This window comes from Schistocerca americana, chromosome 2 (assembly GCF_021461395.2).
Source record: "Schistocerca americana isolate TAMUIC-IGC-003095 chromosome 2, iqSchAmer2.1, whole genome shotgun sequence".
Taxonomy (NCBI): Eukaryota; Metazoa; Arthropoda; class Insecta; order Orthoptera; family Acrididae; genus Schistocerca; species Schistocerca americana.
Genome location: NC_060120.1, coordinates 811,584,512 through 811,611,677, shown reverse-complemented (window position 1 = coordinate 811,611,677; position 27,166 = coordinate 811,584,512).

Below are 27,166 nucleotides of genomic sequence, written 5' to 3'. Positions count from 1 at the left end.
AGGCGGCTTTCTTGAGTCAGTCTTCATTCTGGGCGCGGATAACATGCCGGAACTTCTTCACCCGCATTTAGAAGTGCGGCCGCTGACAGCTCGGAGCGTCAACTTTTTCCCCCACCTGAACCACTTACGCGCCGCAAAATGAAGGCCCGTGTTCACCGCGCTATAAAATCTACTCGCTTGATCGTGTTCAGACGGACGCTGCAATTTCCCGTACTGTATTTCTTGTGTTACGCAGAATTCCACAGGCGTTCCAGGTGTCTGAAATAGAACCATAAAGGATGAATTCTCTACGGAGCTTTTCGAATAACCATTACTTGTGCCCCGTTGTGTGGCATGAATTTTGAACTCCCTAGCGCTTAAGAGGTTTGACTCTTTCGACACCAATTAAAGTATATTCAAGGACGTAGATAACGTATTACATAATGCCATGTTATATTGGAACCGGGACACAGCGTAAGTAAGACTAGCTGTCGTATCTTGAATTAAAATATACTACCACTTTGTCTTTTTCTGACCAGTTTCGCCTGCGTAGCCCTTTTCAATTGTCTGACAGTAGTAATATTTTTAAAATTCCAATACAAAACAACCTTAATTTTTAGGTGAAGAAATAAAGATTGAGATAAATTAAAAGACAACTTAAATGAAGTAACATTACGACGGAGAAGTATGGGTTTCATTAAAAACATAGGTTTATCATACAATGTTTACCTGCAGGTGGGTGCCCTGGTATGCAGCAAAATACGAAATACAAGTACACTTAGAAAGTAGTCGGCATATAATATGAGATAACATCATATACCACAATGTTGTACATATCCGAATTTTAAAACAAAGTGCGTCTTGAACATCTGTTATGTAACGTACCACTTTCATGAAAGAGAAAAAGAAGCGAACAGGGCTAAGAAAAATGAAGCTTCATAGCCAACCGGTCACAGATTAGATTGAACTGCAAAGACATTCTGCGTCGTGCAAACACAAGGGCCATTTCGAAACTTCTGCACTGAGCACTTAGGCGTCCATAAAAGTGGAATTATCACACCGTGCGATGCACTTTCAGCTATCACCAAGTGTTTTAATTGTTATGATAGTCGGTGATTTGAGTGAGATATTGTGATTGCAAATGAAGAGAGGAAATGACTAGTGTAAAATCCCACGCAATCTTACATCAAAAATGAAAGTTTGCGGAGAAAAACACCAACCAAAATCCAAAATGCTCTATGGAACTTTGCAGGTACTGTGGACTGGATCGAAGCACAATGTCACGGTGGGCTTATCGTTTCAAGAAGGGTCGACAAGTACTGAAGACTATGCAAGGAGCTGGCGGACGGTGACTGCAACAGATTAAACTTCCCCTGTCGTTACTGACAATATTGTGCAAGAAGATCGACGCAAAATATGCGAAGAAACTGCAATTGAACCAACCATGTCTGTCTCTTCGGTGATCAGAATCATAACCGAGAAACATCAGAAAAGAAAAGTCGCTGCAAAATGGGTTCCTCGTTAACCGGATGCAGAGAAAAAATCAGAACGCAAGAGAATCCGACAACATTTGCTTGAACACTACGAGGCAGAGAACGAGCAATTTTAAAACAGGATTGTCGCCATACATGATTTATGGATTCGAGATTTTGGGCCAGAATTTAGATCTCAGTCTTCCCAGTGGAACGTCGTGACTCTCCGCGGCAAAACAATACCGTCACCCGAGCGTTTCTAGGCGCTTCAGTCCGGAACCGCGCTGCCGCTACGGTCGCAGGTTCGAATCCTGCCTCGGGCATCGATGTGTGTGATGTCCTTATGTTAGTTAGATTTAAGTAGTTCTAAATGTAGGGGACTGATAACCTCAGATGTTAAGTCTCATAGCACTTAGAGCCATTTGGACGATTTTTTGAATGCCGTCATCAACAGTCCAAATTCAAGTTGATAATGAGTATGGATTGTGATAAACATGGTAACGGAGTCATAGATAAAGGTGTCCCAGAGAACAAGTGTAACAGGGCGACACTACACAGATCTTCTGCGAAATATTTTGTGGCCAAAGATTCGCCGAAGAAAGTCTGACACTTTCGCAGTTGGAGTGCTCTGCGTGACAACCGACGACCGCGTTTTGCCGAACCAGTAAGCACAGTTGTGGGGAATTATGGATGAAAAACCCTGCAGTCCTAACATGAACCGATCAGACGTTGATTTGTTTTCAAAACTCAAAGAGCTCCGTAGGAAAAGTTTGCAAACTACTCAGGAAGCTCCTGATTCAGTGACCCAGGTAATCAGAGAAATCAAGAAAGATGAGGACCCACTGGGAATACAAAACTTGCCGAATCGTTGGGCGGCTGTTATTGAAAAAATAATGGAGACTACACTGAAGCCGTATCAGGTCAACGACTCCCACTTTGTCTATAATACCGTGATTTTACGTCCTACAACTTCTGAAGAAGACGGTTTTAAAACTGCCGAAAGATGGTCGAGGTTTAATAAACCTGTGTTTTGCATATGGTTGGCTGTTATTTCTAATGCATTGATGCTCGTGCATGCACACTTGCTGAGGCAAAGTCGTGTCCAAAACCTTACATTAATTTAACAATTTTTACATAATTTACAGTTAAGAAGTAGAGCAAACCTATGCTGTGGTTTTCGGCTTCCTTCCTAAGAGTGGTATCAATGAGAATCCGTATTAACTGATGAACTATAATATTAAAATGTATCATTTTTTCGTGACATTAGTTTCCATGCTATACTCCAATATATACAACAGAAGTTTACATACAGCCTCTTGGGATATTTGACCGAAAAGAACAAAGTTCTACAACAGACCATGCAGATCTCGCTAACTGGCAATAAAAATTTGAAAAAAAAGTATCCTGTGAAACAACGCGTGTCACCGAATACTCTCGCATTAATTTATCAGCAATGCTGGACATCTGCACAGAATTACTTCTCAAGGATTATGGGTGCAGACTTGCTCGCGGAAGATCCTTATTCATGGGGTATGATGAAGGAGGACATTACAACTTCGGAAACATGAAGGCTTGTCAATTATATGGGAGAAATTAAAAGCTGTGCCGCTTCATATTCATAATACGCCTCATGTAACCCTCCTGCGGACTCCTTGTGCCAAAAGCAGCAAACTTTCTGATGTTCATGTTTTTAAAATAAAGTGGAGCGTAGCATTTGCTTGGGGATATACGTAGCGTGAATCAGGACGGCTTCTGGAGAATCCGATATATCATCTTAAGAAACGCCGTTTGCCTATCACGAAAGCTGATAGGAATGTGACACTTTAACATGAGCGTCCATGAGAAACACGCATCTGTATTGTCGTATAAGGTGTATGGTGAAAATATGAGACCCACTGAAGGTATTTTATTTAAAACTCTACGATCGCATAGTTTATACAAATGACCTGTTTCAAATACATATTTTATCGAATTTAAAGAATACATATATTATCCCTTCAGAATTGTTGAAGCTGAACGCAGGTGCCAGAAATACTTTTAAGAAGCCTCATTTTATTGCCACTACACCCATACTCAGATGGCTGTACTCGATTTAGCACAGAGTCAGAGTCATCAGCAGCACGTAATCTACTCCTGGGCTAAATAATAATATTAAAGTTGTTAGAGTGTATGCACTGCTGACGATCCGTCTTTGCCCACTCAGCAGCGAAATCTTGAAAAAATGAAAAGGTACAGTCAGCAGATCTAAGTGTAATGCATGAATACTTCAAAAAGCAGAGGTTAACACCTAATCCAATGAAAGCCGAAGTTAGTTGCTTTCATCTTAAGAACGGAATGATGTGTGCAAAGCTATATGTCACTTCCAGTTGTCAAGTGCTCAACCAATAAGACTTCACAAAAGTTCTAGGTGCGACTCTTGACAGAACTTTGTCGTACGAGGGTAATCCCAAAAGTAAGGTCTCCTATTTTGTTATAAGTACATAGAGCTGTTTATTTCTACAACGGTTTACATCAGTTTACAGGTTGAACATTTACCTATATTTCAACATAATCATCATCTCTGTTGATGCATTTTTGTAGACGCTGTGGCAGTTTTTGTATGCCGATGTCTTACCAGATCGTCACCATGCTGTTCAGAAAGTTATGAACCTCTTCTTCCACATCGTCGTCGGAGCTGAATCGTTTTCCGACCAAATGTTATTTTAACCTAGGGAACAGGTGATAGTCTCTGGGCGCCAAGTCAGCACTATAGGGTGGGTGAGTGGTTATGTTCCACTGAAACAGTTGCAGGAGAGCAGCGGTTTGCCAAGCGATGTGTGGGCGAGCGTTGTCATGGAGAATGGTTAACGCCCTTGCTCAATATTCCTCTTCTCCGGTTCTGAATTGTCCGTTTGAGTTTTTTCAGAGTCTCACAGTATCTGTCAGTTTTAATTCTGGTCCCAGTGGGCGTAAAGTCGATCAACAATACCCCTTTCCGATCCCAAAAAACGGTTGTCATGACTTTACCGGCAGACTGCGTTTGTTTGAATTTTTGCGGCTTTGCCGAAGAAGGATGCCGCCACTGGCGTGATTGCTGCTTGGTATCAGGTGTATAGTGGTATGCCCAGGTTTCGTCACGCGTGACAGTTAAGTCCAGGAAGTTGTCCTGTTCGGCTGCAAGGCGGTGAAGAAATGCGCGGAAAGCATCAACTCGCCGCATGAGGTCCTCAGTCAGCATGCGTGGCACCCATCTTTCGCACACCTTCCGTTAGTTCAATGTTTCCGTTAAAATTCTGTGAGCGGTGTTTCAGGAAACCTCAGGAACCAACGTGCAAAGATCATCCATGGTGATCCGCCGATCTTAACGCATGCCTTTCTCAACCTTCAACAATGTCTCGTCAGAAATTGACGGTTTCCCGCTCCTTTGTTCGTCGTAAATTTCGGTCCGACCAGCTGCAAACTCTCTACACCACTTACAAACATTTTTGACATCCATGCACTACTCGCCAGACACTTCCGTCAATTGGCAATGGATTTCAATCGTCGCAGTGCCCTTTACGTTCAAAACCGAATAACTGCGAGCAGTTCGCACTTGGCGGTAACATCCAACGGGAGCTCCATTCTCAACGGCTGCCAAGCCAAGACTGATCGCCTCAGCGCGGCGTGCGCATGTTTACACACAGCGCGTGAAGCACTCTTCATAACAGTGTGACGAACTGCCACACAGAGTTCTGTACTTATAAAAAAACAGGAGACCTTACTTTTGGGATTCCCAAATGTTCACATAAGATGCAATAGAAGAAACACGTAGGAAGCGCTGCAGAAAATCAGAGACTGCGCAATATGATCATAAGGTAGCTGTGGTAGGCCTACCTCAGAGGGAGCAAGAACTACAACACAACGATGCTGCTCCTTAGGACGCACTACTCTCCTGCCGAATCTTAAGCTCCAGTATGTCTATTCGTGTTGGCTAATTACGACTTGTAAGCCACATTGTGCCCTCAGGTCTACGAAGGCAAGAGGCCTGTCTCAAGGAATATTAAAAATTAATCAAAATTCCCCAGCTCCCAATTCATTCCGATATGTCTGCACTTAGTATGAACCAATTAAAATCTAAGCAGTTACCCATGATATTGACATAATCACTGCAAGCAGTGCGTTTGAACATAAATGGGAAGTTGTCAGAAACATCGAATATCATTGCTCATGAGGAGTATGAGACTCACTTTAGACCTAGTACGAGACTAGCCGGCATGGAGTTACCGCGCCGCGCTTGGAAGACAATTGCCAGGATTGAGACAGGCCAAGGCATCTACGCAGAAAACCTCCAACGATGGGAAGAGGATACATCTTCTCAAAGTCACTGTGGCAGTGCACATCAGACCATCGATCACATCTTAAAAAGCCGTATCGGACGAACCTACACTGGAAATCTAGGTTATTTCCTAAAATGCATTCAAAATTTGGCTGTTAATTTGTGGATTCAGTGTTTTACTTTTATTTATGTTATAAAATTAAGCATTTACTCGCCGGCCGCGGTGATCTAGCGGTTCTAGGCGCTCAGTCCGGAACCGCGCGACTGCTACGGTCGCAGGTTCGAATCCTGCCTCGGGCATGGATGTGTGTGATGTCCTTAGGTTACTTAGGTTTAAGTAGTTCTAAGTTCTAGGGGACTGATGACCACAGATGTTAAGTCCCATAGTGCTCAGAGCCATTTGAACCATTTTTAAGCATTTACTTTCTGATAGTGGCACTTCATTTTTTATTTTCTTACGCTAAACAGATAAACAATAATAAGCTAGTGTGCATGTGACTCTAAAGATTCGGTACACATTGTGCCCCAGGAAGAATGGTAAATATTTAGGGATATGACAGGAAGCAAAAGAGTCTAGTATACGTGGGCCCTAAAATGCATTCCTTAAGAACTATGAGCACGTATTTATCTTAGATACTTGAAGCAGTCTCTTCTAGCGCAGCTTACGTGCCCATGTTTTGGGAGGAGGTAGTACGGACCAAATCAAGAACAAATTAAATGTAGTAAACATGGGCTGTAAAATGCATACCTTAAGAGCTATGAGTACTTGTTCTATAGAAGAGATGAGTTTCACTGTAGGGAAGATGGACAAGTCCTCTAGCTAAGGTACATACTTTGGGGTCCATAATTACTGATTTTTCTTTTTTTATTTGACTTAGTCCTGTCAATAGATGGCAAGCAAAGATCTTGCAGTAGAAAAGATTTGTTTCACAGCATCGAAGATGAAGAAATGCTCATAGCTCTCAAGGTATGAATCTTAGAGCCCACTTTTACTAGATTTTTTGCTTACAACAATCGTTCTTGTCACATCCCTGAACATTGACCATTCTTCCTGGAGCACGTTGTATAGTGAGTGAACAATGCACACAATCATTTATTCCAGCGAATGATGTTTTGTATCAGTTACGTTTCAATGCATTTACGCGAAGAAACACCACGTGTTTAAGTATAAACTGCTCCTGGGTTTCTGGTTTATACCAGTATTACCCCTGCAAGAATATGCGACGCACCTTAAACGCAGTTTTTCTTCGTTTTTAAGACAGGTGAAAAGATACTCTACTTGAGACGTAGCTCAGATTTCGGTTGTGAGGAACGATAAGATGTGCCAAAGCTCATTGACGTGGTCAGAACTGGTTTTGCCTCTTATGCAAGCTTACTGAACCGACGCGCAGCACCGCAACCACCAGCTAAGAGTGGGAAGAACCGACCGGTTAAAACTGATACTGGCACATTAGTTCTGAACAGTTGTCATTTTTTGGTAGCTGCTTGGTCTCGGTTGTAACAAGCATTTTCATTTCTTCCTAATAACTGATTGAAAAAACCAGAATACCAATTTTCTATAACAGTAGTTTTAGAATTTCTTGGTTTTCAAATAAATATTTTTTTACAAAAATTACTGATGTTTATTCGTAAAATTTCCATTGCTTTGAAATATGACGTGGTTATAGGGAATGGGAAAAGTGATCAGTCCCATTTTAATACCAATGGAAACAGATATAAACTAACAGCAAATACGTGACGCATTGCTGAGGCAGTGGTATATCTGCTGCCATATTATGTGGTCTATTAGACTGTACGCGTGTACTTGCAGTGTGCACCCCTAGTCTGGATATTTTGTGCGAAGTGCGGTAGCAGTGGAGTACAGTGCTTCATTATCTTTAATAGATTAGAAATGGGAGGGAGCACAACAAACTGGCGACATTATAAAAGGAGAAAATAGCACAACTGTCCCGTGGAAGAGTAGGTAACTTTGACTGATATATCTATAATTTAGCCGGCCGAAGTGGCCGTGTGGTTAAAGGCGCTGCAGTCTGGAACCGCAAGACCGCTACGGTCGCAGGTTCGAATCCTGCCTCGGGCATGGATGTTTGTGTTGTCCATAGGTTAGTTAGGTTTAACTAGTTCTAAGTTCTAGGGGACTAATGACCTCAGCAGTTGAGTCCCATAGTCCTCAGAGCCATTTGAACCATTTTGAATCTATAATTTACTCACGTGCTGTGAACTTGGGATAAAAGCTAAATCTTCAATTTCGCATTTGCCTCAGGATCAAAAACTGATACCATCCAAACTGACTCTGCATGAAAGTCATCAACCGCTCTCATCGTCTCAGTGCCCGTCTCCCTCAGCCTCGCCATCTTTCATGATGGAGACTATCAGATCGATTTGTGCCGCACCTTCAACCACGTATCGATCGAGATCTCCTGCTGCTTCACCTTCCTTAAAATTTTTCAATTTTTTTCGACATCTGCGATTATAATTGGAAGTAATAATAGCGAATAAAAAATCGAAAATCGGTTATTTCAAGAACCAGTAATTTTGAGCGTGATTAACAGTAAGGTTAACATAGAGACGAAGAGAACCGATATAACCAAAAATCGGTCGTTTCAGCGATAACCACCATCCCTAGCGCCAGATGCCCTCTCTCACGTCGCTCCCCCGCGCAATCTTTAGATGAACCCAATTTGCCTTATATACGTACCGAGTGAGAGTCGAGGAAAAACGGCTCTGATATCATACATGGAATCGGCAATAATTATATAAAGAGTAACACGCGCGATAAAGCCGTTAATTTACTAAATATTGTAAAAGTACACTCAAGTTCATAAAAAAACGTAACTTCTTGAATGACTAGAAATAGAACGTGCACGATGTCCCGCAGATGTATGCGCGAACCATACCGTCAAATCAGTGAGTTTGAAAGAGGATACATTATTGGCATGAGAGAATGTGATGAATCCATCAGGGAAATTGTTGATCGTGTGGGACGAGGTGTTTCGGTAGTGCAATGGGTGTGTGCAGAATGTTTCGCGGAAGGCCGTAGAACACGAGGTTGGTCAGGTCGCACCACCCAGACCATCCCCCCTCCCTCCCCCCTTCCTTCTGACAAGATTTATTATACAGGACAGATCTGCGTCCTCCTGGCCTCTGGCGCCACAGTGGAACAGTGTAACACCTCGTACACTCTCAGGGGTGACAGTGTGTCGCCGTTTATTAAGGCATGGGTTACGCGAGCGTCGTTCACTTCTCCCCCTACTTTCGACGAATGTGCAGAAACATGCTAGTCGGCAACGGTGTATGGAACGACGTCTCTGGGGACAGAAATGGCATCAGATACTGTTTTCAGACGAATTCAGGTTTTGTTTCTGTGAAAACCAGGGCACTATGAGCAGTGTAACCTACCTGAATTACATCCTGCGACCCGTATCTTTATTCTTTCTGCACAACGTCCCTGACGCCATTTTTCAGAAAGAAAATGCACGACAACATGTTGCTGCAACAGCACTTGCCTTCTTGGTGTCACAGGATGTCAGCCTTTTGCCCTGGCCCGCAAGATCACTAGACTTGTCGCTAATGGAAAATGTGTGGGATTTGGTGAAAGGACGGGTGCACCGCTTTTACCCAATGTCAGTCACCACACACGATCTTTGGAACCAGGAGAATGCAGCATAGATGACTGTATCACAGGACGCCATTCGCGCCTTATACGTGTCGTTGCCATCACGCAATGAACAAGTTACCAGGGCCCATGGCAGACCCAGTGCTTACTAGGCAACAGGACGCATTCTGAGCCGAGGTGACTGGAATGCTAATCATTTCTGCAGAACATATTAATGTAGATGTCCTGTTAATATCAACGTCCTATCTCTAGTCGTTTTTTTCTCTGAATATGGGTGTAGTATGGCTGATACTGAGATTTCCAATTCGATAACCATGAAATATTTTCATCGTACCTTATAATTAAAGTCAACTATTTATGGACAATGAAAATAGTTACGATGTATATGTCTTCCATTCTCACAGAATATTTATCCGAATTGAATATTCCAAATTGATTTTTTTTCTTTCACTCCTGCAGAATATTAATCTGAATGTAATATCCCGAATTTATCCAGCGAACCGGAGTACGCCAGTTGGTACTTGGCTTTCTACTGAAGGAGCGGCGCTAAGTAACCGATAATGATGTTTGTTGCTTCATCGACATAATAATCTGCAGTTCACACTCCGGCGCCTGGCAGAAGGTACATTGAACCATTTCTCTTCCGTCCAACTATCGAACAGCGCGCTCGCAAAACGAACACTTAAGACTTGCAATACAACTTCGTGTGTACTTTAATACGATGAGCATTTCTGCCTAGCCGGCCGAGGTGGCCGAGCGGTTCTGGACACTACAGTCTGGAACCGCGAGACTGTTACGTTCGCAGGTTCGAATCCTGCCCCGGGCATGGATGTGTGTGATGTCCTTAGGTTAGTCAGGTTTAAGTAGTTCTAAGTTCTAGGGGACTGATGACCTCAGAAGTTAAGTCCCATAGTGCTCAGAGCCATTTGAACCATTTCTGCTTATGTAGGATGATGTCAACAAAATATTTTCGCATTCTGAGGAGACCGAAATTTCGTGGAAAGACCTCGCCTCAACGAAAATCGCCTTAGTTTTAATAAGTTCGATCCCAATGCGTGTGTCACATCAGTTACACTCTTTCCTCTATTTCGGGGCAATAATAAACGAGCTAACCCTTGAACTTTTCCGATGTTATCCGTCAGTCGTACATAGTAAGGATTCCTTACCGTGCAGTAATACTCTATAAAAGCACAGACAAGCATAGTGTAGGCATTCTTCTTAGCAGATCGGTTGCATCGTCTCTGGTTCGCCATTTCCACAACATTTTCCACGTCACTGTTCCAGTTTAAGTACTTCCTATGTATTTAGTAGAATTGACAGCCTTTACATTTATTTGCTTTACTGAGTGACAGAAATCTAACGGATTTCTTTAGGTACTCATGCTCATAACCTCACAAATTTCATTATTTAGAGTCAACTGACACTTTCCGCACCCTACGGATATATTGTCAAAATCGTTTTGGAATTGGTTTTGATGTTCTGATCACGTAACTAGACGGTGAATGACAGCGTCATCTGCTACCTGAAAGGGCTGCTCAGATTGTCTCCTAAATAGTTTGTATACATTAGGAACAGCTCTTCCGTTTTACTCGATGACTTTCCGTCAGTTATTACAAATTCTGAGCTTTCTGACGATAAAACTGAATGACGAATCGAGGCGCACAACTGGGCCGATGTTCCATACGCAAGCAATTTGCTAAGAAGCCGTTTGTGATTAACGAAGAAAAACTACTATATAGTAATGTTGGACCTAATCAAATTTTGAATGTTACGTTTATATGCTTTTGCGGAAACTAGCAACTAATATTCGTATTTCTCAACGCAAGTATTTTCTAGTCAGTGACTATTACGATCTAGGTATGTAGCTCCTGATTTAAAAATGTCTGTTTTTTTTTCGTGTCTCCTTTACTTTCATCTTGCTGTGATTGTATTTCACATAGTCTCAGTTCTGTGTAGGTATCGCATTTCCTTAATTACGGCTGGACTGTGTGTGAGGAATTTTGAATATTTCTCAAAACACAGAAAGCATAAAGATTGTCCGATGAAATGGTGCAGGAGATAAGACTTAGACGAAGGGTTAGTGGAACGCTTGGAACACAACGATTACATGCAGAAAGTGGCAGGAAACGGACGTACAGGGATACGACAAAAATATGGAAACACTACGAGAAATGCGTGCAGGTGATACAAAAGCCTCCTGGTTGTTTGACCACGGACGGCACCAGCGCGGTATCATTAACACGATGCAGTAGTGGTCACAACACTCTTCTGTGTCCCTGCGGATGCGTTATATGGGATCTCGGTGGGTTCGAAAGTGAGAAAAGTGACGGTGCTGTTATGGTGGTTGCTCCCAAAAAGAACAAAAAAAAAAAAAAACAATGTAGCTCCAGAATTTCAAAGCCACTCAGCAGTTATATAAATGACCGTAACAGTAAAACGTGGTACGTGGTGCCGAAGCCACAAAACCTAAACTATGGAGCAATGGAAGAAAGTCATTGTTGTGTCTAGACAAGACAGCCTAGACACAATGAGAGGAAGCCGAAAGGCACGCGCTAGGCTAAAGCAGGATGGCGTGAGGTCTGAAACAGGATACGTAATGAATGCTATAAAGAAAAGTACGTAGCTTCTGGAATACTTAACTTCAATCCATCCTTTTGGTACATCTGGAGATTGTGGCGATACAAGTGAGACTCTTTAGATACTTGCAATGTTACTAATGGCGCCTTGCTAGGTCGTAGCCATTGACTTAGCTGAAGGCTATTCTAACTATCGGCTCGGCAAAGGAGCGAGGCTTCGTCAGTATAGTCGCTAGCTACGTCGTCCGTACAACTGGGGCGAGTGCTAGTCCGTATCTCGAGACCTGCCTTGTGGTGGCGCTCAGTCTGCAATCCCTGACAGTGGCGACACGCGGGTCCGACATGTACTAATGGACCGCGGCCGATTTAAAACTACCACCTAGCAAGTGTGGTGTCTGGCGGTGACACCACAGTCATTTGGTCGGATAAATCTCGTTTTACATTGTTTCCAACTTCTGGCCGAATTTATGACCGAAGAATTAAACGTAGCGAAGATTCGGTGACGATTTGGGCAGCCATTTCGTGGGACTCCATTGGCCCATGGTGTCTCTGCAAGCTCGCATTACAGCCAACCATTATGTGTCCGTTTTTGCAGATCAGATCCATGCCACGGTGTAACGCCGTTGTGACGCAGTGTTCCATGAAGACAGGGGCACTGTTCACACGACTGACATGGTGCAAGACTGGCTTCGTGAGTACGAGGACGACTTGTCGCATCTTCCCTGGCGACAAGAGTCACGTATAGCGATGCTAATGAGCGTTTGTGGTCTACGTTGGACAGAAGGGTGAGCTGATCATTCCCACATCCATCATCGTTAACTGAACGTGCAACTATTTGGCGGGAAGAATGGTGTAAGATTCCATCGTAAACCATACTTGACCAGTATTTATCCATTCCTGGACGAATGGAAGTTGTTTTGAACGCCAACGGGTTTCCTACACCATGTCAGGCATGGTAATGTGTTTTCGGTGCTGTCATATTCTCGTCTACACACGGTAGACCGTTGAGAAGCAAAAATGTTTCAGTGGAGATCTTAAAATGTAGCTGAGCAGGTGCATTGCAATCAGTGATTTAGTCACTGTTTATCCGCCCATTAATTTAATGAACCTCTGGCATTTGTTAGCGATACGTTCCCAATAAACAACTGACGACGTGACCTGACCGAAGTAGAAGACCGCCTCATAAAAGTAACTGCTGATATTTCAGCACGTGAGCAGCGGCTGTGTTCCTCTATGCATTAATTATACATTCATTGGCTTCTGTGTACATTTCCTCCTGAGCGAGCACAACTTGGAACATAAAAGTACAGGTAAAATCTACATAGCTCCCGTAAATGCCTCGAGGCTCTGCAATATTTAAAAGCGCTTTTCGATTTCCGATTTTACGTCCGTAAGAAGACCCCGCGATATTATCCGGCCGGGCAAGGAAAACTTCAGAGGCGCCCCGTGAATAATGTAAGACGGCTCCCACACGCTACTTATGTCAACGTAATGCATACACACGCACGCACACGCTCGGCGTGCAATATTTAAGCGCAGCTGTCCGGGTGTAGCGCGTCTTTACTAAATAAGCGTGGCGTGCGGCCACTCTTCTAGGCTGGCGCTACTTCCCGCCGGCGACCGCGACACGACTCGTCAATGTTTCAAGCGCCCCCGCGGGGTATACGCACTGATTGTCCCCTGGCCTTCACTTTACGTCATTTCATCCGACTGTGGTGACGCCGCGCCCAAGTGCGGGCAGACCATCTTCAGCAAGAAGGTGATTTTCGTAGCACGGAAGGAAAAGCTCTGAAAACAAAATCCCCTGACATACAGCGGATATATAAGAATACGGAAACGAGTGGCAAGTGGCAAGATGAAGTAACGCTGACGGAGGCGGATAGCAATTACGCACCTTGTTCACCGAAACAGACCAGAAAGGTTCAATTGTTCTGGAATCTGGTGACTGTGTTTCCCAGCGGAGATGCGACAATTCATCCTCATGCTCACAACAGCAGTGCCGGACAATACGACCTGTCGTCTTGGAAACTGTCACCGCTGGGGAACAAACATTATACCTGGGGTGGACCAGTTCATCCAAAACGGTCAAATAATCCTTGGCAATAGACTGACCTGACAAAAGTGCCAGGCGGAGCTATCATTTGAACTCAGTTGATTCATTTCACTCGATGACCGAGAGCAGCAGCGTTAGCGAAGAGTTGTCAGTGCTAACAAACAAGCAACACTGCATGAAATAACAGCAGACATCGATGTACGAGGTGCGACTATAAAGTAATGACTGATGTGAAAAAAATTTTGCTTATCGTTTTAGTAAAGTTTAGTGTTGTCTCCTTCAAAGTAGTTCCCTTCTTGATTGCACGCACTTTTTCCAGCGCTTCTGCCATTGATGGTAACATTTCTGGAACTCATCTTCTGTAATATCCTCCAAGACCCTCGTCACAGATTTTTGGACATCTTGTATTGTTTGAAAATGGTGTCCCTTGTCCGCCGTTTTGACTCTTGGAAATTGAAAAAACTCGCATGGAGCGATATGTGGTGAATAAGGTGGCTGTGGTAGTACTGAAATTTGTTTTGAGGTTAAAAATTGCTGTACTGACAGAGCAGTATGGGATGGCGCATTATCGTGATGCAGAATCCAGTTATCAGCAATGTTGGCATGGACACGAAGAACTCTTTTACGAAGTCTTTCTAAAATTTCTTTGTAGTAATATTGGTTAACTGTTTGTCCAGGAGGCACCCACTCCTTATGAACAATTCCCTTGGAATCACCGGTGATAACACGGCTCAACAATTCTGGATAGATTTCCGTTTGCTCTAACAGATCGGCTGCCATATTTTTCTTTGTTTCTCGCTGTTGTGGTGTGAGATTTTTGGGGACCATTTTTGCACAGATCTTTCTCATACCAAGATGTTCAGTTATTATTAGAAGAACCGTTTCTCGATTGACGTTTTGTTCTTCTGCATTCATTTTCACGGATAACCTTCGATCAGATTGTTCGAGTTCATGCACCCTGCCGAAGTTGACATCCTCCCGTGAGGTTGATTTGATGGTCGTCCACTGCGGTCATCTTCAACATTCGTTCTGCCTTCACTAAACATTTTATGCCAACGAAAAGCTTGAGATCTTGACATAACCTCTTTTCCAAAAGCCTTCTGAAGCTTACCGTAAGTTGTGGTTGCGTTTTCAACCAATTTAAGGCAAAAATAAATCGCACACCGTTGCGCAATATTATGCGGTTCCATTTCCGCGACGAGAGACACAAACGTGTGTTAACTTATTACAGCAGAACTCACGACTGAGCAGTTGCATCGATGTGCCTCTTGGACTAGAAGCAACTTGTAGACCAAGGTCAAAGATATTGTGCCTACTCAAGCCTGCATGGTTGCCACATCTTGCAAAGAAAATCAGTCTCATTACTTTATTGTCGCACCACGTAGGACGTATCCGTTAGTACAGTGCAGCGAAATTTGGCGTTAGTGGGCTATGGCACCAGCTAACTGAAAAACATCGGCAGCAGCGCCTTTCCCGGGCTCATGACAGTATCGGTTAGACCCCAGATGATTGGAAAACCCTGGCCTGGTCAGATGAGTCCTGATAGTAGAGTTGGAGTGAGGCACAGAGGCCACATAGCGACGGACTCAAGTTGTCAACAAGGCACCCTGTGCGCGGCTCCCCCTATCCGAGGTTCAAGTCCTCCCTCGGGCGTGGGTGTATGTGTGTTGTCCTTAGCGTAAGTTAGTTTAAGTTATATTAAGTAGTGTGTAAGCCTAGAGACCGATGACCTCAGCAGTTTGATCCCTTAGGAACGTACAACAAATTTCCTAAAAGACACTGTGCAGGCTGATGATGGTTCCATAATGATGCAGGCTGTATTTACATGGAATGGACTGGATTCTCTGGTCCAACTGAACCGATAATTTAATGGAAATGGTTATTTTCGTCTACTTGGAGGCCCTTTTCAGCAACTCGTGGGCTTCATGTTCCCAGACAATGATGGAATTTTTATGCATGACAATGCGCCCTGGCACCAGGATACAAGTGTTCGCGAATAGTTTGAAGAACATTCTAACAGTTTGAGCGAAATATTTTTCCACCCATATCGCCCTACTTGAATCCCATGTAACAGTTACGGGACATAATCGATGTCAGTTCGTGCACACAATCTTGCGCCGGCAACACGTTCACAACTATAGACAGCGATAGAGGCAGCACGGCTCACTAATTCTGCCGAGGACTTCCAGTGACTTGTTGAGTCCATGGCAAGTCGAGTTGCTCCACTACTCCTGGAAAAAGGTCATCCACAATACTAGGAGGTATCCCATGGCTTCCGTTACTACACTGCTGGCCATTAAAATTGCTACACCACGAAGGTGATGTACTACAGACACGAAATTTAACCGACAGGTAGAAGATGCAGTGATATGCAAATGATTAGCTTTTCAGAGCATTCACACAAGGTTGGCGCCGGTGGTGACACCTACAACGTGCTGACATGAGGAAAGTTTCCAACCGAGTTCTCATACACAAACAGCAGTTGCCCGGCGTTGCCTGGTGAAACGTTGTTGTGATGCCTCGTGTAAGGAGGAGAAATGTGTACCATCACGTTTCCGACTTTGATAAAGGTCGGATTGCACCTATCTCGATTGCGGTTTATCGTATCGCGACATTGCTGCTCGCGTTGGTCGAGATCCAATGACTGTTAGCAGAATATGGAATCGGTGGGTTCAGGAGGGTAATACGGAACGCCGTGCTGGATCCCAACGGCCTCGTATCACTAACAGTCGAGATGACAGGCATCTTATCCGCATGGCTGTAACGGATCGTGCAGCCACATCTCGATCCCTGAGTCAACAGATTGGGACGTTTGCAAGACAGCAACCATCTGCACGAACAGTTCGACGACGTTTGCAGCAGCATGGACTATCAGCTCGGAGCCCATGGCTTCGGTTACCCTTGACGCTGCATCACAGACACGAGCGCCTGCGCTGGTGTACTCAACGACGAACCTGGGTGCATGAATGGCAGAACGTCATTTTTTCGGATGAATCCAAGTTCTATTTACAGCATCATGATGGTCGCATCCGTGTTTGTCGACATCGCGGTGAACGCACATTGGAAGCGTGTATTCGTCATCGCCATAGTGTGGTATCATATTTTTCCAATGAATACTCGTTTATCATTTGTATTTCTTCTTTGTGTAGCAATTTTAATGGGCAGTAGTGTATGTGTAATGCGACTTTACAATATGGGCCCTTGTGTCACTCTTGGGACGTAAACTCTGCCAGAAACTGAAAACAGTGTGAACCAAGACTCTTCCGATCGAATGAATTTCTTAGATTGCTCCATATCCCAGGTTTCAAGACTTCGGAACCACGTTTACATCGCGCTTTCCTGTTATGGACATTTTCGTCACTCATGCTTGGTTTCTAAATTCAAGCTCGCTCTGAAATTCCAATCTTACGACCCTCCTTCGTGTTATTTCGGATCTGACAGGTTTCGCCAGTGCGACATCCAGTTGTGCAGTGACTTTTTCAGTTGTTTTCGACTAATTTTTCGTAACAGTCATGTTTAATGACCGCTCGGCAATATCGCTAAACGCGCACTTTCATCAACGTTGTTACATACGGATGCCGTTATTCCGTTTTCCTTGTATGCGGTATAAGTACCGCTTGAAACGCCAAACACTTCTGCTTCCATGGTTACGGGAGCACCCACTATACTAGCACCAACAATTTTCCCACGCTCGAATTGACTGAGCTCTGCCATAATGCACTCACTGTTACACAGAACCCTGATACTTGCAAAATGTTGAGGACGTTGCGTGGGTGCCGTTCATGGACAAATAGAACAGCACAACCTGCAGGCTTAGATAACATCTGCATTTATGTTCAAACACGCAGTTTCTCGCTGTATTTCTACATTTTCGTCGAACGCCCTTATGTACAGCTTGAGGAGTGTCATAGGGCACATATCATCACATAGATTACGATAAAAGAAGCCACAATTCAGTAAAAAGTAACTTATTAGATTTCGAATGGCTCCAAGATGTCTATGTTGGGGAGAGGGGGGGGGGGTCGTTTGGGGGAAGAGACCAATCAGCGAGGTCATCGGTCTCATCGGATTAGGGAAGCACGGGGAAGGAAGTCGGTCGTGCCCTTTCAAAGGAACCATCCCGGCATTTGCCTGGAGCGATTTTAGTGATTCAAATGGTTCAAATGGCTCTGAGCACTATGGGACTCAACTGCTGAGGTCATAAGTCCCCTAGAACTTAGAACTACTTAAACCTAACTAACCTAAGGACAACACACACATCCATGCCCGAGGCAGGATTCGAACCTGCGACCGTAGCGGTCGCGCGGTTCCAGACTGTAGCGCCAGAACCGCTCGGCCACCAGCGGCCGGCTAGCGATTTTAGTGAAATCACGGAAAACCTAAATCAGGATGGCCGGACGCGGGATTGAACCGTCGTCCTCCCGAATGCGAGTCCAGTGTGCTAACCACTGCGCCACCTCGCTCGGTTGTATTTACGTGGTCAGGTTTGTGGTGAACTCGATCTTCGTGTTCAGTATACCAGGCAAAATTCATTTGTCTTCATTACACATTTCTAAAATGATGTCCAGTATCAGTTGTCCAAACAGTCATCTTCAGATCATTAAAATTTCGTTAGTAAGTAACTCGCAACATGTAGTACATAGATGCACTGTATTATTGAAACTCAGACACAGTTTATGTGTAAGTGAGAAGCTACTTGGTCTAAAAAAATTTTAGTGATATGCAGATGATTCCTTGGAGAATCGAAATCGGTCATCTTAACAAAAGTGCGACCAATCAAATACATTTTATATTGAATTTCTTATTATTTAGGACTCTTAAATGATTTCAGCCTAGGCCATTTACAGATGCCTTATTAAAAGATGTTTTATAAAGGAATATTAGATCTTCTGCACATCGTTGTCTAGTTCAAAGCTGAGACTACACAGGAGTTGCGCTACATGTAATAATTTACTAGGTGCATTTATTAGCTTACTCACTTGCTTTTTTATCAGAATTCACTGCATAAACACGTTTTAAATAGGAACTATCTTTGCATAAATATAATTATGAGTGGAGAACACAACAGTAGTAGAAATATTAATCATTCAATTGTGTCATGACTGTTAGGGTGTGATAACAAGCTTTTCATCGTGGATAAAGGATACTGCCTTTGATGCATTTGGTAGCAAATTTTTGTCAGTATTTTCTTCACTGTTCACGTATTACACATTTTACAATTGATCCTAGCACGATTCTTTTCGTTTCTAGTTTCGCGGCCTGTTCCTTCTTCACACGCTGGCCTGTAAGTTTTAGCCTCTGCCGAAGAACCACATGAATTCCTGAGGTGTCCAACTTGCTTGAACCAAAGAAGGCTATACTAACTCATGAGATAATTCTTTCAGGAACGCTTTTCTACTGATATGATTTTCATTGTTGCCAAAATAAATTACTTGTATATTGATTCCACACATATCGATCATTGCAAAAAAAAAAATTAACCACAGCCGACGCCGTACATTTCTTGCAATCTTGTAGTGTACATAATGTCATCTATGAGGAAATTGCCGAATTACAATGGTGTGTCCTATGCGCTTGCCGCAGATGTAGGCCCAAGTAACTTACGAATACTACAAGGGCCCTGGAACGTACTGTCTGTGATGCTGCAACTTTATTACATGTTGTTCCATCCGACAGAGAAGTGGCTGTTTTCTTCAAGTGTATGTATGTCATTCTCACAGTCACCTTCTTCTGTTTCTGAATTTTACTGCCACACTTCAGATTCGACAATACAATCTGTATCCACTCCATCTTCAGAACTTCGTTTTTATCCTTTTCAAACATCGTCTTCTGGATTTCTTCCACATGTTTTGTGTACAGAACATTTCACTTCGTACTGTGGCCTACCATTAAGAAATATGTCCAACCCAAATTAATTAAACTACTGTAAAATAACGCGATCAGACGCGGTGTATCAGTTTTATACTTGGAAGTTTTAACAGACGATTAAACGATTCAATAAGAAAATAAATTACTTTTACGTTCTAAAGTATTCCCATTCAATTTGCGTTTCGATCACGATAAGAATGAGTGCAAAACGGCTCTAGTTGCACTGTGATTAGTATGATTTTGTCTTTGAAATATAGAGGGGGTTGTAATATTTTAGTAGATGCCTTGCTTTCAGTTTGACTTAGTAATACTATGTCATCAGAAAATCTTATATATTTGATTATTCTTCCTCCTGTTCTCAAACTACCTTTCCTGGAAGCTGGTTATAACTAAACCATCTTAATGGAATTAAAAGAGTAGGTGGAAGACAATAGTCTTGTGTAGTCCAGCAGATGAGTCTAAGTCGTATTGTTCTTCAGTACGCACTAGGAGTTAAAAGTAGGTCAGGACAGTTCTTTGGGGACTGTGTGAAAGAAACTTCTTAATCACTTGGAACACACTGTATGGGATTACACAGAAGGAGAAGCTACACACGAATACCAGACGGACTACATTCTGATACAGGAAAGAATTACAAATTGTTTGAAAGTCCGTACACATCAATTTAGAAAATGTCCTCTTATACTCTAAATAATTGTTCGATGGTAAACATAGAAGAAAGAGAAATGAAATGAAATTTGAAAGTGGAAGGACAGAAGGAAAAAGTGAAGAAAGAATCAAATGTGTGCGGATTATCTGGAAAACTGTATACACAAGAACGTTAGATAGAGAGGGTGGAAATCTTGCAGTGACGTACTCAAAGGAATGGAAGACATCTGTAAAAATTAATAGTAACTGCTACCTAGTATGATCCTCTTACCGTCGCTTACTACTGATACAGACATCCGATTGCCGATGAACAAGTGTGACTTTCCTAGTTAGGAAGATCTAGATTATGGCTATTGACCTCTTCCCTTCTCTACTACGTGCTAGAACGAAGTAAATTTAATAAAAAGTAAAATTACTACACCTATAATTTAGAGGTTGCGCCACTAAATGGTACATTTCATGTAAAAAGTAGTTCAGGCTTACACACATGAATAGGCTTACGCGCTACGTACAGATGTTTCTGCTGTAACTGTGCCCACCCGTCTGGTACAGTCTCGACACGATTCAAATCTGTTCTTGTTACATTCATTGCTCAATTTCGTCGTTATACTGATAGACTCAAACCAGGCTTCGGGTTGAGGATACGTTTATCTTACCTCGGTATCTGTTAAGACCGCCGGCCGGAGAGGCCGAGCGGTTCTAGGCGCTACAGTCTGGAACCACGAGACCGCTGCTGTCGCAGGTTCGAATCCTGCCTCGAGCATGGATGTGCGTGATATCCTTAGGTTAGTTAGGTTTAAGTAGTTCTAAGTTCTAGGGGACTGATGACCACAGCAGTCCCATAGTGCTCAGAGCCATTTTTCTGTTAAGACCCATGTAAAATTTTACCATAATTACATGTAGTATACAAACAATACAGAGGTCAGTATTATATATTAATATACAGTATGCTTACGTAAAGATACGAACTTTCAGATGACATGGAGGAGAGCTGATATATTAGTTTTCGTTAGGAAAACCAGGTCCAGAAGAGAGCAGTAGGATATCTACGATGATTCAGTAGTATGTCCTGTGCTCAGCTCTCAATGTGTATACTATCTGATCAAAAGTACCCGGACACCTACTAGTGGATATTATCACGGGGTGTGTCTACCTTCGATTTTATGACGGACTGAACTCTTCTATGGACACTTTCAATGATGTCCGAATGTATGTGGAGGAATGACAACAACTTGTTCCTCAGGAATAGAAACTGGAGAAGGTAGTGAAGTTGGATGCTGGGATCTGAAGCGAAGTCGGCATTCTAACTCATACCAAGGGTGTTCCATTGGGAACAGTACGGTGCGCTAGCCAGGGACTAAATCCGATGATATGGTTTGGGTTTGTTGAACGCCTGGAGAGCGTTACCTGCCATCATGAGCAGTTCAAAAATCTTCAAATGCGTGTGAATTCCTAAGGGACCAAACTGCTGAGGTCATCGGTCCCTAGACTTACACACTACTTACACTAACTTAACACTAAGGACAACACTCACATCCATGCCCAAGGGAGGATTCCAACCTCTGGCGGGAGGGGATCATGAGTATTGCCAATAGTGAAGTACAGAGAAGGTGGTGTTACAGTATTGTGGTGTCTTTCGTTGTAAGGGATGGTCCCCTTTACTAAACGCTCAAGGCGGTGGGACCTGAACACATTAAAAAAAGAAAAAAATTGCTCTGAGGACTATGGGACTTAACAGCTGTGGTCATCAGTCCCCTAGAACTTAGAACTACTTAAACCTAACTAACCTAAGGACATCACACACATCCATGCCCGAGGCAGGATTCGAACCTGCGACCGTAGCAGTCGCGTGGTTCCGGACTGAGCGCCTAGAACCGCTCGGCCACCACGGCCGGCCACATTTTACAGCATTGTGTAATGCGTAAGGGTAAGAGCTTGGAAAAGATGATGATAGTGCACCCATTCTTAAAGCAGCATCTCTGAGCCAATGGCTTGTGGACAATAACATACCTGAAACGAACAGTGGTGCCAGGGATACCGACCTGAAAACAATGGAACTGAGTCAGAACGTCGACTTCTCTCCAGACCACAGCCTTGAACATCACTACCTTCTCTAGTTTCAGAACTTGAGGATGAATAGGCTGCTGTTACTTCAGGGTCATTCAGACACCTCACTGAAAGTGCTCCATTAGAATTCAAGCTCTCATACAGGTGGAAGGTGGACACCTTCTGGCAATTTCCACTAATAGTTGTCTACGTACTTTTGGTCGGATAGTTTATACTCTCGGAGTTTAAGGTCATTTCATTTCAGTAATCATTCTTAACAACAAAAATACAACCTTACATTATACAAACACCACAGTCAATCTCCTCATATAGGGAACAACCTCACGAACAAGTAAATGCCTAAGAAAATTGGTCACACTAAAAGCTTTAGTAATGTTCTCTGGGCACGCATCCATTTCGAAAGCTGTGCTGTCCGAAAGAAAGACGGTACGAAATTAAACAAAAGGTAAGAATGAAGTCAATCAAATATTTGAGGTCTTTTCATATTTGATGTCCTCTAGCATCTGATTCTGTGGTTGTAGATGCAACTAGATAATCAAGAATGGGTAAATGTATGACAAATTTATGCTGGATTGCGTCTTCACTCTTTGTGGTAGAAATAAATGATAATGGCAGACTGAGGGGGAAACAAGAATGGAATCGTGGATTTATTTTTCCATACCCACGATGACATCCTTCTATATCTTGCCTGTTGTGCTAATTCTTGTGTTTGTGAAAAACAATTTTTAGAAATGATAACGGGCCGTTATTATTTACTTACATATGAGATATCTTCAAGTTAACACTACTTTATGAACTTCGCACACCGTAATGTAGGCGAACCTAATACTACTGTCTGTCCAGTTCGTCGCGTGTGTATATACGGTATGAGAGACAACGCAAGCCTTTTACCTCTTTTGTGGAGCGTAAGTGCACGTAATTGACTGAAATGTAAAAGCTACGTACGATTAGTACCAGATCCTTCTTCGTTATGGATGCAGAAACAAGCAGGTAGAACTCCTTGATTCCCGGAATATTTTTAGCGAACTACTACCTAAAAGACAGCATGTATAGCTTGTAATGAGACTTAACGATCAGCTAGTAGCATTGACTTAAAGCAAGCCTGCACCTCACTCTACTTCTTGTTCCGTAACGGTTACCGCGTAATTGTATTCTCCTCGTATTTGTAGCCGGCGTCAAGGAAATGCAGGTAAACGGAATACGTGAATGTGGGAGTCTCATCTGCATCAAACACCTGCTGGAAAGAGTTGATGTTTTTTGCGGAATAAATCCTTTAAGCAGAATCTCATCGAGGTTAATGGTTCATTCGTAAGAAACAATATCCAGAGCGCGTCATAACACTGCGGCACTGTTATCTGGATAGTATTTAACTGTAACACGTTAGAGCTTACTGCCTACTTCGAGCTTCTTCTTGCCGAATACTGTACACAGATAATTTTTTCTCTGAGAGGTGACCAGAAACTGTTCATGGATCAAATTTCTAAGTCTCAATAAATTGCTGCCTTTCATAAGGGGCAGTCAAATGATAACGGTACAGATCAAAAAAAGTAAATAAGCTGTTTATGATTTCAAGAGTAATCGCCAAAACTGTTTACGCTTGTGCCCAGGAGTGCACTTCTTCATCCGAAATAAACTGACATGTAACCAAGACTGTTTCGACTACGCTGCAGAAGTTTCGCTCAGAAACCCTTACACATCATCCAATAGTTCCCGCCTCTGCCCGTGTGATTTTCATATTTTTGAATCCCCGATGAAAGGTATTCGTGGCCGTCGATTAGCTTTGTACGAAGAGGTGTACACCTGGGTACGATTATGTTTCTGCAGGTAAACGCTAACATTTTTCCATAAAAAACTTAATGTGATATCCCACAGATGTCCCAACAATTATGGCGATTATTCTTGGAATGATAAACATGTTAGCTACTTTTCTTTAGAACTCCTTAGCTCAGTCGGCAAAACCAGAACTCTTACAGGATCACTTTGTTGTCTGTATGTCTGTCCGACTGTTAAGAAACCTTTTTCTCAGGAACGAGTAGACGTATCAAGCCGCATACTGAGGTCTATGGTTCCCTTGATGGAGTCAAAAAGTTAAGCTTTTAAGTAAATGCATTTATGTCACATATTTTGATACACAACCATTCATTAAAGCATGTAGGCTATTTCCCGTTGACCTAGAATCATGAAATTTATCGAGAAGTAAAGTTTCACAGTGCAAGAAAGGAAGAAAATCAGAAACAATTGTTCATTTATAATTAAATCACACAGATCGAATTTCTTTTGTCGTTTGTTGTCTGGCTTCAAACTCAAAACTAAAACATTCTCGAAAGTCTTGGAATTCCCAGGAAAGATATCTCGACAGTATCAATGTCGTTAAAGGATAAGAGCCGTAGCTATTCTCTATTCGCGGGATGGATGAACTCTCCGTATATATAATTCAGTTTGTATGGAACCCTCAGAGCAGGAGTCCTACTTGCACCTGGCCAATTTTTGCAACTCTGTCGTTTTCATTTCACTCCACCTTACGATATTCGTACCAAATGTTAAAACAAACATCAGGCTAGTTTCGTTAAGGGGGAGTTCTCCCTTTTATTGCAAATGTGTATTCATTTTAGCACCCAGCACGAGTATGCAGTGTCTCAATTAGTGGCAGATACCTTACAACAATTGTGGAACTTCTCCCAATCGAAGTTCATGTGGGAGGAGCGCAAGCAGTGTGAGACAAGTTCCAAATTATTGCTTCAGTTTAACCTCGTCGGACAAAACTTTAGTTGCCTCTTAAGAGAGCAGGATGGTTGCTTTGGAGCGCTGTAGGTTATGTAAACTGGTACTTAGTGGCAATGTGATACTCCACCTATTACGTACACCATGGTAGTAAAGTGGCCAGTAAGGGCCAGTCGGTTGTACGGAATCAGGGCAGCAAGATTGGTCGATTTCGAGACGTGACACAATGGCAGGGAGAAACTAATGTGCTTCGACGTGCCCATAACCAGATCGTAAGTAAAACTGCCCTTTCGGTTGAATTATCAAAGCGGTCTGTCCAGCGTGTCTACAAGGAACTGTGCACCATGCGCAACCATGTAAAATGACGAAAGAACAATAGTCGTAAAAGGGTCCTAATGAACATGGACTGGAGACTGATGCAACATATTGACAATGGACAATAGCTTTCGGACTTGGGAGCTATTGCTGCTGACAGTGAATGCACGTTACTCTCAACTACACTGTTCAAAAGAACTAGGGGAAAATGATTTGGGCGTCTGTCATACTCCACTGAGCAGTAATTGAGCACTGGGTATTTTTCTCAGATTAATTAGACAAATAAAACAAATCCTCAGTCGTTTAGATAAAAAGTACTAAAATGTCCACCATGTGTCGGAAGCAAAGTGGAATCAGCCGTTCATCCCGTCGGCCTGGGTGCTTTTCATTGGACTTCGACAGCTTCAATAACGCTTACGCTCTCCATGAGGGTTTACCACTGCCCGACACCTACGTGGCATACTCCGTATAGGTCTACGGAGGTCCTTGTGAAATCCCTTCCCGTTCTTCAGCGAGAGCTAATGAGAGTTCTGAGAGAGTCCGTGGCGAAACCGGACGATCACAAACGCGTGAGTCAGTCACGTCCAACATTAGCACGGTAGGGTTTAGGTTCGATCTCGCAGCCGGACATTCCATTACTTCAACGTCCAGGCTCCACAAGACATTCCTGCTGACGCCTGCCTCATAGGCCCTGGCGTTAGAAGGAATTCAGGACCACCACCATATGCAGCAGCCATCACATAGTCCTACAGGATTTTTCGATATACTGCCTGGCGCTAAGGCGACCATAGACAACGACAAGATCCGTATGATTTCAGCAATGAAACCTCCCTATAGCATTACAAAATCCTGGAAATCTGTCGATTTTCTGGACAACATTTGCCAGCTACCGTCACCACGGGTCTCCGCGCACGAGCACGGACATCACATTGCGTCAGAGATTATCTGGATTCGTCTCAGAATAAAACGTTTCGCCAGTGACGAAGTTGTCAGTTGATGTGGGAACGGCCGAACTGAAGGCGAGATGTAAAATGTTGTCGTGTCAAGTGGGGTACTCGAACAGGGCGTCTGGGCCGTACATTCTTTCCTTGTTCATTACAGTCTGACCTGAGACAGCGGGTCCAGTGGCCCTTGAGTGACCGTCTTGCAGTGCACAACGCAGAAATGGCCAGATATCGGGCTTCACGTGTAGTTGCAATGCGTCGGCGACTTTATCCTAATCGCCTTGTCTTTCTGTAGCATGTAAACAACTTGTCGGTAACATAAGGAGAGACATCAGCATCTGCATCAACACAACAAAAAGTCCATCCTTTTCGTATCACACTGACCGCCCTTGCAATCTGCACTGCATTAAGATGTCGCATTGCATATGATTGGTCGAATACAACGTTCAAAAATGGCAACTGGTATCTACTGAATGTGGTAGAGAAGCTAGAAAATCCGAAAAGGGAAATGCAAAGGCTCGATCTAGATGAAATCAGTGAAATAAAGTGGAAAGAAGACAAGGATTTCTGGGCATCTGAGTGTAGGGTAACATTAACAGCAGCAGAAATGATA